Source organism: Mesoplodon densirostris, chromosome 2 (assembly GCF_025265405.1).
Source record: "Mesoplodon densirostris isolate mMesDen1 chromosome 2, mMesDen1 primary haplotype, whole genome shotgun sequence".
Classification (NCBI taxonomy): Eukaryota; Metazoa; Chordata; class Mammalia; order Artiodactyla; family Ziphiidae; genus Mesoplodon; species Mesoplodon densirostris.
The window spans coordinates 7375823-7388069 of record NC_082662.1 but is presented as its reverse complement, the minus strand read 5'-3'; the positions used below and the strand labels follow the sequence as shown (position 1 = coordinate 7388069).

The following is a 12247-nucleotide window of genomic DNA, read 5'->3' as shown; positions in this document are numbered from 1 at the left end:
GTGGGGTGGTCTACACCAGCCCACCCACTCCGTTAAAGGGGGTCTGTGTGCTCATCATACGGGGTCTCAAGCCGCCTGGAGCCCAACATGCAAGGCCTGGACATGTCCCTGACTTCCCATCCCCCAGAGACCATTCCACCCACCCATGGTCGACACCCAGCTCTCCTGGGCTGGCTTTTCCACCTGCCCAAGCCAAGGCCCTTCACGCAGAAGGGGGGTGGGCCACAAACCCACAAGCTGCAACTGTCCCAAAGGACAGGCAGGATCCGCAAATGAACCGATCCTACAGGGGAGTCACCCAATGATGCAGGAAAGCCGGTCCTGGCTGAAAGCCCCCAAAAGGAGCAGTGAATTTAGGGCAAAGAAAAGGACTTAAATGACACAGAGCACACTTGTACATCATATCTAAGAGGTGGTCAAGACTGGAACAGAAACAGCTTCAAAGCAGACTTTGAACAAGTGTGTCTCACAGAGGCCTTGGGGTGGTCAGAATCTTCCGTCTCTCTCTGGCCTCTGAGGTTGGTTTCGGAGTCAGAGTCTCACAATGTGAAGAAGCCAGCGGTCGGACCTAAACAGCTCTTCACTGCACCCTCCCAGAGTCTAGGGTGAGCCTGGGGGCCCGGGGAACCTAATGAAAGTATACACACAAATGTTCTCCTAGGAACATTTTCTGGGGAGAAGGTCTGAGATTTTTCAGTGGATTTTCCTTTCTTTTCTTTTCTTTTTTAAGTTGCGGCACGTGGGATCTTTAGTTGAGACATGTGAACTCTTTAGTTGCAGCATGAGAGATCTAGTTCCCTGACCAGGGATCGAACCCGGGCCCCCTGCATTGGGAGCACGGAGCCTTAGCCACTGGACCACCAGGGAAGTCCCAGCAGATTTTCAAAAGGATTTAAAATCTGAAAAAGGTTAGAAACGATTGAGTGGTGGATTTCTAGGGCAGGTGGATGATAGATTTTTTTTTCTTCCTTTGGCAAATCTGTATTTTTAACAAACTTTTCATAACTAGCTTGTATTGATTCTGTACAATTAAATCTATATAGTATACACACACACACACTTATAAAACATAGAGCACATATATTAAAAACATGTGCATGCATAATCTAGGAAAATCACAACCTATGATACCTGGAAGATGTAGACCCCCCATCTCAAGACCCCCAAGAAATTAATATCTTTTAAAGCTACAAACTCAACTTCCTCTCTTCTCTCCTGATCCCAAACAAGTCACACACACCCCCCCACACACACATTCAGGATGGCAATGGAGTTGGGTGCCCCTCATAAGGGTGCCAGCTACTTGGCAGTTTACTCCATTCTCCTGGGTACCCCCTCCCCAGGCTCAGCCCCCAGCCTCCTTCTCCACCCAGCCATGGGCTTACGTGTCCTTCTCTCCTGTTGTCATGAAACCCTAGATCTGCAGACAACCTGTAGGCCTTGGGGATGACAGAGAACTCTGAACATCTCATTCCATCAGCCATTGCCTGGTCCATCTCTCCTTGGCAGGTGCCCCCATGCCTCCTTCTTCCACTCCCAGGTCTCCAGGCTGCTCCTGCCCTGGGAGCCTCTGGGATAAGTTCAGAACAACAGCCTCTTCATCAGTTATCAGGCCCGTCTCTGTGGCTACAGCAAGCAGCTCCCATCACTGAGCACCTACCACGATAAGGCACATTTTAGGTGCCTTAGGTCCATTTTCGAATTTAATGATCACAGGTAGCCCTGAAGGCAGGCCCTCTGTTTCACAAAGGATGAGGGTGAGGCTCAAGGAGGTTACGCTGCACAGCTAGTGATGGGAGAGGCAGATTTGAACCAGGTTGACTCCAGTGCCCTGCTCTTACCAGTGTACCACACTGCCTTTCCTGGGTCAGGGCAAAGGAACCAGACTGGGGCCACTGGTCAAGAAGACACCTGAGTACCGATGCCCTGATTGTGTCACCCATTAGCTTGAGGACCCTTAGGAGGACTTCCCACAAAAGGTTCAAGAGGGCTTCCCTGGTGGCGCAGTGGTTGAGAGTCCGCCTGCCGATTCAGGGGACACGGGTTCGTGCCCCGGTCCGGGAGGATCCCACGTGCCGCGGAGCGGCTGGGCCCGTGAGCCATGGCCGCTGAGCCTGCACGTCCGGAGCCTGTGCTCCGCAACGGGAGGGGCCACAGCAGTGAGAGGCCCGCGTACCACAAAAACAAAAAAAAAGGTTCAAGAGTTGGGAAAGGAAGCAGTTGAGATTTCAGAGGCCAGGCCCTGCTTCCTCTGGACAGAGGGGGAGAATGGGCACCACCTGGGCAGGCTGGGGCCACGCTGGGTACCGGAAGCTGCATCCTCCTGGCACTTCTCTGTAGAGGAACAGATCCCAGGAAGACACTCCACCAGAGACAAAGGACCAGCAAGAAAAGAAAGGCTGCCTGGACCCCAGCCCCTCTGCACAGCCAGGGGACTCCCAGAGGCCTCAGCCCTCCTCCCACCTGGGACCCAGATTCCCCTGCCCCAAATAAATGCTTCCTCCTGGGAAATAGGTGGCCACATTTGGAGACAGTACAGGACAGGGGTTAGGAACAGGCCCTGCCACTTCCTCGGGCAATACCCAGGAAGTGCCTAGGTAATATCTAAGCACTTCCTGGGTCACACCTACGGAAGTTACTAAACCTTTCTGTGCCTCAGTTCCCCCTTCTGTAAAACAGAGATCGCAATAGTGCTTAAAAGAATAAATTAGTATTTTCAAAGTGCCCAGAACACTGCCTAGCAGAGTGGGGGGGCTACAGAAGTGTCTGTGTTGTTATTCTTATGAGAGGAAGACAGAGCAAGTTGGAGCAATGAAGGTGGCAATTCAGAGCTGGCCAATAGCAAGGTTCATTAGTACAAATGCTGCTGATTGGATCTGCAGAAAAAGAAACTGGTGTGAAAGGCCTCCCTTCTAGAGCTTGTTGTGCTCACCTCAGAGTGAGGGGCTGGTGTCGTTGAGATGGGAGTTCTGAGTCAAACCCCCCCTCTCGCCCAGGCTCTGTGATTCCGACGTCTTACCTGACCTCTCCCTAGCAGAAATGGGGGAACCGTGCTCTGCATTTGCTCTTTTTTTTTTTTTTTTTTTTGGCGGTACGCGGGCCTCTCAGTGTTGTGGCTTCTCCCGTTGCGGAGCACAGACTCCAGATGCGCAGGCTCAGTGGCCATGGCTCACGGGTCCAGTCGCTCCGTGGCATGTGGGATCTTCCCGGACCGGGGCACAAACCCGTGTCCCCTGCAACGGCAGGCGGACTCCCAACCACTGCGCCATCAGGGAAGCCCTGCATTTGCTCTTGAAGACATCCTGACCACTCATGCTGACCACGCGGGGTGCCAGGCTGCCAGGTCCTGGTCTCTGCAAGAGCTGGCTGTGATTGTGCCCAGATACACCCACGCCAGCTGTTCACCTTTGTAATGACACAACGTGGTAAGTGGATAAGTGGAAGAAATCCGGGTGTGAAAAAAGAAAAAGCTGTTTCCATGAAGACGGAACTGACTGCTTTAGAAATAATAAAGACAAGTCACTGAAACAAAAGTTTCCGTTGAACGAGACTGAGCAAAGAAACTGTAAAAGATAGCGGAAAGGGACTTCCCTGGTGGTCCAGTGGTTAAGACTCCACACTCCCAATACAGGGGGCCCAGGTTCGATCCCTGCTCAGGGAACTAGATCCCGTGTGCCGCAACGAAGACCCAGTGCAGACAAATAAATATTTTTAAAAAGAGAGATAGGGGAGAAGAATAAAAATTGACAAGGTCGATACGCCTTACGTAAGAATGATGAACCGATCAAACAAAAGCTCTTGGCCTTACATCAGTACAGCAACGTACATCGATGTTTTAATAAAATGCTTAGATGCGAGGTACAGCATGTTAATTAGCTACGTAAACCAAAGTTTCAGTTACTCAACCAATGAATCACAGAGGATAAAAGGGCTTTTATGAAGCTAGACATTTCTTGTCATAGTTGCGTCTAATCTAATCGCTATTTTGCCTTAATCTATGTTTTTCAAGCTATAGTTGAAGGCACTGGGCTGGGAGTAGCGGAAGCCATAGGGAAAACATAAACATCTTCCCAGAGCATCCATCTGACTCAAGTAAGGGAGGAATAGTCCTCATAGCAAAACAAACATGGATTATCATGGAATAGAATGTAAAATTAATGTTAGTGTTAAAAATAAAACTTGAAGCTTCAAAGCAAGGTCACGGTTGGGGTGGGTTGCTGCAGGCTAGGGTCGGAATCCCATCTCCTCTAGCAGGAAGAGCGGGTGGGAAAGTTGGAGAAGCACAGTCCGTGAGGGTCAAGGTCACTGCCAGCTGCCCAGCCATCTCCCAACCACTTTCCCACAAACCTGCAGCACAAGGGCTTCTGGGACAGCTGTCTCCAGAGCAGCTTGCCCACTTGGGCATCCCCGTCTCGCTGCTGCAGGTTGCAGGTGACAGGGCCAAGCCAGAGCCCACTGCCCAGGCCAAGGCCACTTGATGGCAGACCTCACTAGAAGACCACCTCCACTCTCCTCAGCCCCTGTCCTCCAAGCTCCTTCAGACCTTGAAGGGTTAGAAAAAGCTGAAAAAACTAAACCTTCTGGTTTTGGCACATCTGAGAGGAGCAGGCTGATAACAAAGGACAAAGCGATTCCAACCTTTATCTGTAAAATGGTGGTATTTATTAATACACACCCTGTGCATTCCAAAAAGATCATTCATGGGAGGGTCACATAAGACAGTGGTTGAATAAACCTTAGCATGCAAGCAAAGCTCAATGACTTAGGACAAAGATACCTGTCATTTAAAATCCATTCACTCCTACAGCATGGGCTGCAAAGATTCATTCATCCACTGGCAAAAACAGCAACTTTTGGATGCCCATTACCAACTACAGGTTTTTCCTTATTTCTAATCCTCACAACAATCCAGTAAAAGAGCTACTGTTATCCCAGTTTTCAGGTGAAAACCTGGAGGCTCAGAGAGGTTAAGCAACTCGTCCAGGTCACGACATGTTAGGGGACAAAGCCAAGATCTGAACTTCTGTCCAATTTTAAAGCTCGGCTCTTTTTTTTTTTTTTTTTAAATTGGCTGAGTGGCACGTGGGACCTTAGTTCCCTGACCAGGGATCGAACCGGTGCCCCCTGCAGTGGAAGCACCGAGTCTTAACCACTGGACCGCCAGGGAAGTCCCAAAGTTCTTGCTTTAGACACGAACATAAGGCTTCCTTTCTACCCATTCTCAAAACACTGTGCCTCCCACTGTGCTTCCCGCTGGAAATATAAAGCCACACACATCTTACGAAGCTGCCACATATTAGATGTGCTGCTGCACTTAATTTAAAAATAGACCACGCTTCATCACTGGTTTCCCAATGACAGTAGATGACCTGTAGTATTCAAATATTCGTCACACCACACAATAGGGAAAAAAGATTCATGACCCGGTGAGTCGGCTTTTGGACCCAAGAGCCATCAGAAACAGGAGGTGTGGTTTTGCTCACCTATTCATTGGCCCTGAACATGAGAAGTGTTTTTTAATGGAGGTTTTTGAGAGGAGCAGATAAAGGGGAAAGTTAGGGGTTTTTGTGTGTTTTTTCCCCTTAGAAGAAATTTCTCATGAAGCTGTTTATTTGAGACCACGACCCTGGTTTTATTAACTTCCTCCTCAGACACAGATCAGCAGCAAAGAGGAAAATGCATGCATTAAGCGTGGATAAATAATCTGTGTGCTGGACATACATCCCCCCCTCACCTGAGGCTACCTGATGCCCACTTGAGAGGAGCATGGAGGCCTCTTTACTCCAAGGGGCTGCAAAAGCCTGCTTCATGGGCAGCAACCCAAGCTGGTGCCAAAGCCCCCAGAGTCCCACACCTGAAACACCTGCCTCAGTTTCCCAAACTGCATGAAGGAGCATCAGGATGTGGACGCAGAACCGTCACCAAGATGAATTCTGGACTCCACCATTTGTAAGTCTTTACCCCCACTTCCACGCTATGGAGGCACGGGGTCCTGCAGCCCCTCACAGCCCTGCCTTTCAGCGGGGTTAAGCATCACCTGGCATCGGTTCATGTATTTGCCCCAGGGAGGCTCACACCCAAATGCAGCCAGCCAGCCAGACAGCCGGTGGAAAGGATCCATTTCCACAGAGAGGGGCTGTCAGCTTCCTCCTAGGATCGGCTACCTTTACAGCAGAAAAATGGATCCCTTTGGCTTAAGTGTAAACCGTCTCTCCTTGCAGAAACAAGGTGAATCGTGAGAGTGAATGGGGACTTGTTAAATTAAAATAACGATAATAACGAAAACAGCTAGTGTTTACTGAGTATCAGCTATGTGCTAGGTGGTGTTCATTACATAGTTTATCTCACTTAATCCTTAACACAACCCTAAGAATAGGTCCCTTTAGCTTCACTTTATAGAAGAGGAAACTGAGGATCAGAGAAGGTAAGTAATCTACTCAAGGTCACACAGCAGGGTTGTGGAGAAACAACAGTTTAAATTCCAGAGTTCCATCCGATCCCAGAGTTCAGGGTTTAACTACTGTATTACACTGCAGCAAACCTCATGCTGTACATGCAGCTAGCAACCAAAAAGAAAGCTATTTAGTCTCATTGCAAAAACAAACAAGCAAACAAAAAAGCAGAAAGAAAACAAAGCACATTTAAGATGACTACCTTGGGGCTTCCCTGGTGGCGCAGTGGTTGAGAGTCCGCCTGCTGATGCAGGGGACACACGTTCGTGCCCCGGTCTGGGAGGATCGCACATGCCGCGGAGCGGCTGGGCCTGTGAGCCATGGCCGCTGAGCCTGCGTGTCCGGAGCCTGTGCTCCGCAACTGGAGAGGCCACCACAGTGAGAGGCCCACGTACCACAAAAAAAAAAAAAAAAAAGACTACCTTTTAGGCCTATTAGTAAAACATTTTTTCCAATATTATTTTAAATGCCAGCAAGAGTGTCATGAAACTATTGTATATCACTGGGATAAACTGGTCCCATCTTTCTTGGAAAAACATTTAGCTTCAGGAGCCATAAAAATGGTCAATGCCTTTAATGTGATAATTTGTGAAAACTCAGATACCTGAAAATATCCCTTATAGTATTTCAAAAGTGGGGTGTGTGTGTGTGTGTGTGTGTGTCTGGAAGCAACATAAATGTCCCACAATGGAGGATGACCAAGAAAATGATGGTGTCCCTGCATTACGACACTTATACTGCCAATAAAAGGACGCCAGGTGATGAAGCAATGTAGAAAAATGCTAATGTGCCCATGTTAAGTGAAAAAGCAAGTTACAAAAGCACATGCTTTGCCCCTCAAAAAATTAAGTATAGGATTACCTTACCATATGAGCCAGCAATTACATTTCTGGTTATATATGCAAAAGAATTCAAAGCAAGGACCCAAACAGATATCTGTATATCCACGTTCAAAGTGGCATTATTCACAATAACCCCAAAGTGGAAGCAACCCAAGTGTTCATTGATAGATGACTGGATGAGCAAAATGTGGTCCATCCATACAATGGAATATTATTCAGCCCTAAAAAAGAAGGGGATCCTGACACATGCTGCAACGTGGATGAATCTAGAGGCCATTATGCTACGTGAAATAAGCCAGTCACAAAAGGACAAATACTGTGCAATTCCACTTAGATACCAAGAGTAGTCAAATTCAGAGACAGGAAGTTGAATGGTGGTTGCCAGGGGGTGGGTGTAAAAGGCTATAGGGAATTAGGGTTTAAGGGGTAAAGAGTTTCAATTTGGCAAGACAAGAAAATTCTGGAGGTGGATGGTAGTGAGGGTTCATAACAAGGTGAATGTACGTCAAAATAGTAAATTTTATGTATATTTTACCACAATTGAAACATAAAAATTAAGATAAAAAAGCACATGCCTACTAGTCACAATTTAAAATGCACATTTTAAAAAAGGAAAAGATACCCAAATTGGCAGTGGCTACGTTGGGATAGTGGGAAAATAATAAATCACTTACAGATCACCTTCTACACACCAGCTCCTTTACAGACGTTATGTGTTTCACTGTGTGCCTGGCACTTTACACATGAATATATGAAATCTTTAAGACTGGCGGTAATATGCTATTTCAATGTTACAACTGGGGATTCTGAGGCTTGCAATTTCCCCCAAAGAGAGGGAAACAGAAGCGAACTGAAATACCACTTTAGAAACAGCCACACCCATCACTCCCAACACTCTCCCTCTCGGCTCAGAAAGTAGGTGGGCTTGGAAAGCACCCATTTCTAGGAGAAGCTCTGAGAGCCTTCTCTAAATGGGTGAGGTCACCACGTCTGGGGCAGGAGTGGAGGGTTCTCCTGCACACCAAGCTGGTGCAGCGCCAACCTCAGGCCCCAGGGACCGGGCCGACCCCAAGGGAGGGGAGAGTGGGCCATATTTTGGAAGGACCCAAAGAAAGTCAGTGTTTGTCTGCAAGGAGAGAGTGAGGAGGGAAGGTTCCTGGGCTTTCAAAATTTTTTTTTTCCATCTTGAAATTGGCAGCATTTCTGATATGATTGCAGGGGATTTCCACCAACCAAATAGAAAATCCAGTTTTAGCGCTCGCTGTAAGGAGAGAGGAGTTTTGCAACCTTTGTCATTTATGAAACGCTGGCAGTGGCACCAAGACGAGAATGTTTTCCTCCCTCTCAACCAGTCGGGCTCCAGCCATCCTTGGCTGGTGGTTAATTACCACACGCGTCTCACTCCCAGACAGCAGGGCACTGACACTCCCTGACCCGCCCAGAGCACTGCCCTCCGGACCTGCCCCTTAGACAGCTTGGCTGGGAAACGTGTTGGTCCCCTGGAGAGTGACTGAAAGAGCTCTTCTGAGGTCCCACGGTAAGGAAACATTTGATGGGGCCCCAAGCCCCATGGTCAGACCCACAGAAGCAGCTGGAGGGAGGAAACTGCTCTCTAAACAAAAATGGTTTTGAAAAATAAGCCTGCCAAAGGGGAATTGCTTCATAAGTTGCACATTCACTTCTCCCTTTAACTGTGCAATTGAAGAAAAACAAGGTGAAGCAGGAACTAACCCCTCACATCCCCCCATTCACCACCCCCACCCCCCCACTATTTCCCTTGACCAGGCACAAAGGCTAACCGGGTCTGAAGCTGGTCTCTATTTGTGGATCGTCGGTGCCCTGTAAGCTCCCCCTGGGGCTGGTACCCGCCCTGCGTGCCTGCCTTGTTGTTAGCACAGCCCCTTGGCCCACCCCCCACCCCCGCCCCGGGGGATCACGGTAAACACTTGCTAAACAGTAATAAAGCAAGAGAAAGGATGGAGCCTGCAGCATCATGCAAATATATGCTTTATGTGCCCTCCCCGGGCATGGACCAAGGCTGTGGAAATGCAGCTTATCCTGCTGGAAAGGGGCATCGGCATGGCCGGGAGGGCCTCTGCGGCAGTTGCTCTAATTCCAGAAACAGCTATATTCGCAGAGTGGCCAGCGTTGTTTCCAAACATGGGTGGAGAAGGTGAGGGGAGTGGAGCTCAGAAGGAGGTAAGCTTGGCTGTCTTTAGAGCTGGCAACTGCCAACTAGGTTTTGAGAGCACACCCCATCCTCCCACCCAATCCCCACACTCCAGGGTGTCTTCCATTACTTTGGTGAAAGCACCAAAAGAGAATCAACCTCAGCATGTGCTAGGCAGTGCTCTCATGAGCCAGGATGGACAAAATCTCAAAGTCAAGAAATCAAGCCACAGCAGGGCATGGAAAGGCTAAAGGGTTGGCAATTTCTGCTCTAGAGAGAGCAGTCTCCTTGGGTTTGGGGACGGCCTGCTAAATCAGAAGAATCTTCGTCCCCACTTGTCACATCAATCAAACCGGGTGGGTAACGGTAGTAGGGTTTTACAGGAGAGTATCCAGGTGGCTCTGAAAGGACACCCGGAGTCCCCCGTCCCCACAACCAGAGAACTACTAGCAAACATTCTCCTTCATCTGCAAGCAGCTACACCATCAGATGATTAAACGCTTTGGCATCTGAAGGAACCGGGATTCTGGATCAGCTAATTGTAAACGTGTGGGTCAGGAGAAAATGGAGACATCATTCAGCTCCTATGGTTAACCGAAAACCATCTGTAAAAACAGTCAATTCTTTGGAAGGGAAGAGTCCCCTGTGGTACCATTCACTTGACAAGAACACCAAGGCACTGTCAGTCACTCCAGCGGTGTGCACCCCTTCGGGAAGTGCTCAGTGGAATCAGTCCTCGGTTTCAAAGTCCCTTTGGAGCAGTGAACCTTTCCCTCCGAGATTCCTGGGGAAGGAACCCGCTCCCGGCCCCAAGGCACAACCGCCCCGCACACACGCGTGACCGTGCAGGACATTTCTGAGGGTGGCGTCCACTGGGGCTCTGCAGGAGCCCGGGGGAAGAAGCCCCACTTGATGGTACGGTGGGGTTCGAGACCCCGCAGGTCCCTCCTTCCAGGGGACACCAGAACGAAGTGAAAGCTGCTCAATCATCCGAGGGCGCCAGAGCGCTCCATCTGCAAACTGGGGGGATCCCAAGGGTGCTGCGCGAGAACCTGGTACGTGGGCCGCCCCAGGCCGCCCCACACTCCGACCCCGGAAATCCCATCCCCACCCGCTTCCCCTCCGGGAGCGCGCTTTTCGGGGCCTCCTATCACTCCCCACCAGAGCAGGGCGCAGACGGCAAAGCAGTGCCCCCCATCCTGGTCCCCAAGAAAGTTCTCCCTGTTCCCCTCTCCTCGATCTCAAAGAAACGGGTGCAGAAGACAAAGCCTAAATAAAAACAGGAAACGCGATTTTAAAAAAAAAAAGAAGAAGCAGCCTCATTCAGGCTGAATTACGGGTAAGAGTATTTAAAAGAAGAAAGAAAAAAAGAGTCCGGAAATGCAAAGCTGAAGGCGGCTTTGCCGCCGTAACCCGGGCCCGGCCGCAGATCCGGGGGCTGATCTCCGTCGCGCGGCTGCAGTAAACACGCGGTGAGCGGCGCCCGCGGCCGGAGCCCGGCCGGGGTGGGCCGGAGAGGGACCGGCCGCGCGTCCACGCGCCCGGCAACATCCTAGCCGGCCGCTCTCCAGCCCAGGGCCCCGCTCACCAGAGCTGGGGAGGGCGCGCCGGGCCAGGGCGCCGGGGACGTGTGCACACCCCTCTCCCCACCGCTCGACGGGAGCACGGGGGCGGCACCGCCGTTAAGGAGAGTAGCCTGCACCCCGCGGCGCGGCCGGGGCGCCCTGGGGTGCCGCTCGCCAGCGCCCGGGACAGAGCGCACGCGGCTGAGCGCTGTCCATCTCCCCGCGCCTCGGTGGGTGCACGCGAGGCCGCAAAGCCGCCGGGAGCGCAGCCCGTACCCCGCCGCCGGGCCCGGGAGCTCCCCCGTCCCGCTCCGGGGGGCAAGCAGTCCAGGCGCAGGGGAGCTGTGCGCACCCCTCTCGGCGGACGCTCAGGGGGCGGCCCCGACCCCGCGCACAGCCTTGGCCCAGGTCCCGGGCTCGCCGGACGCAGGCGGGCGCACAGAGCCGGAGCGCACGGGCTGTACGCGCCGGGAGAAGTCCGCAAGCCGGTCCCGCGGCTCCCCGAGGTCCCCCGAAGTCCCCGGCCCCGGTCCTCTCCCCCACCTCCCAGACGCAGCCAGAGGCGAGCGCTTACCGGTCCCGGCGCGGCTGGCAGGGGCTGGGGCGGCTCGGGCCGGCGGCCGCTGGGAGCGACGGCGCTGGGCGCGAGTGAGCCTCGAGGCAGGGAGGCGGGGCGCGGTAGGGGCGCCCCGCCTGCTGACAGCCCGCACACTCCACTTCCCACTTTGTTTCCTTTTTACTTGCAACAGGAAAAACAACAGGTCCTCCTGCGGCTTCTTCTGCCGCTGCGCCCTCCCCTCCCGTCCAAGTCCCCACCCCGTCTGCGGGTGGAGGGGCATCATTCCAGGGCCTCTGGAAGCTGCACCTTGACCTTCTTCAAAACAAGTTTATATGTATTTATATATAAAAGAAGACAAATAAAGGTCCTAAGAGCCCATAAGAGTCCCACGCCTTCCACATTCACACACTAAAGAATTTCAACAGTGGCCGGAGAAAAGCGGGAGGCAGCCAGGAGCGCCCCCAAAGCCAAGTGCAGGGAACTGAGCAGGAGGGAGGGTAAGTGGGGCGGAGCTTGGAGCTCAAAGTCCCACTCCGCTCAGCCCTGGAGGGAAACGGTGGCCTCCAGGCTTTGATGGGTAGAGAGCATGGGGGTTGGGGGCCAGCGCGACCCCCCACCCCGCCCCGCCCCGCCCCAGATTACAGTAGTGGCTTCAGATC

At 51.8% G+C, this 12247-nt stretch overlaps 1 protein-coding gene across 5 annotated transcripts in view; it reads right to left on the bottom strand.

Annotated features, from left to right (window-relative positions):
- The window catches only part of PIK3CD (phosphatidylinositol-4,5-bisphosphate 3-kinase catalytic subunit delta), a 49808-nt gene extending 38079 nt beyond the window's left edge, over window positions 1–11729 (bottom strand). For 3 of the 5 annotated variants that reach the window (XM_060088930.1, XM_060088931.1, XM_060088932.1), the window contains exon 1: window positions 11604–11728. The gene's annotated coding sequence lies outside the window, so the exon portion shown is untranslated. Of the gene's footprint in view, window positions 1–11603 lie in introns of all 5 variants that reach the window. The other 2 variants (XM_060088926.1, XM_060088928.1) reach the window with 1 other exon arrangement.
- Between the last annotated feature and the right edge of the window lie 518 nt (window positions 11730–12247).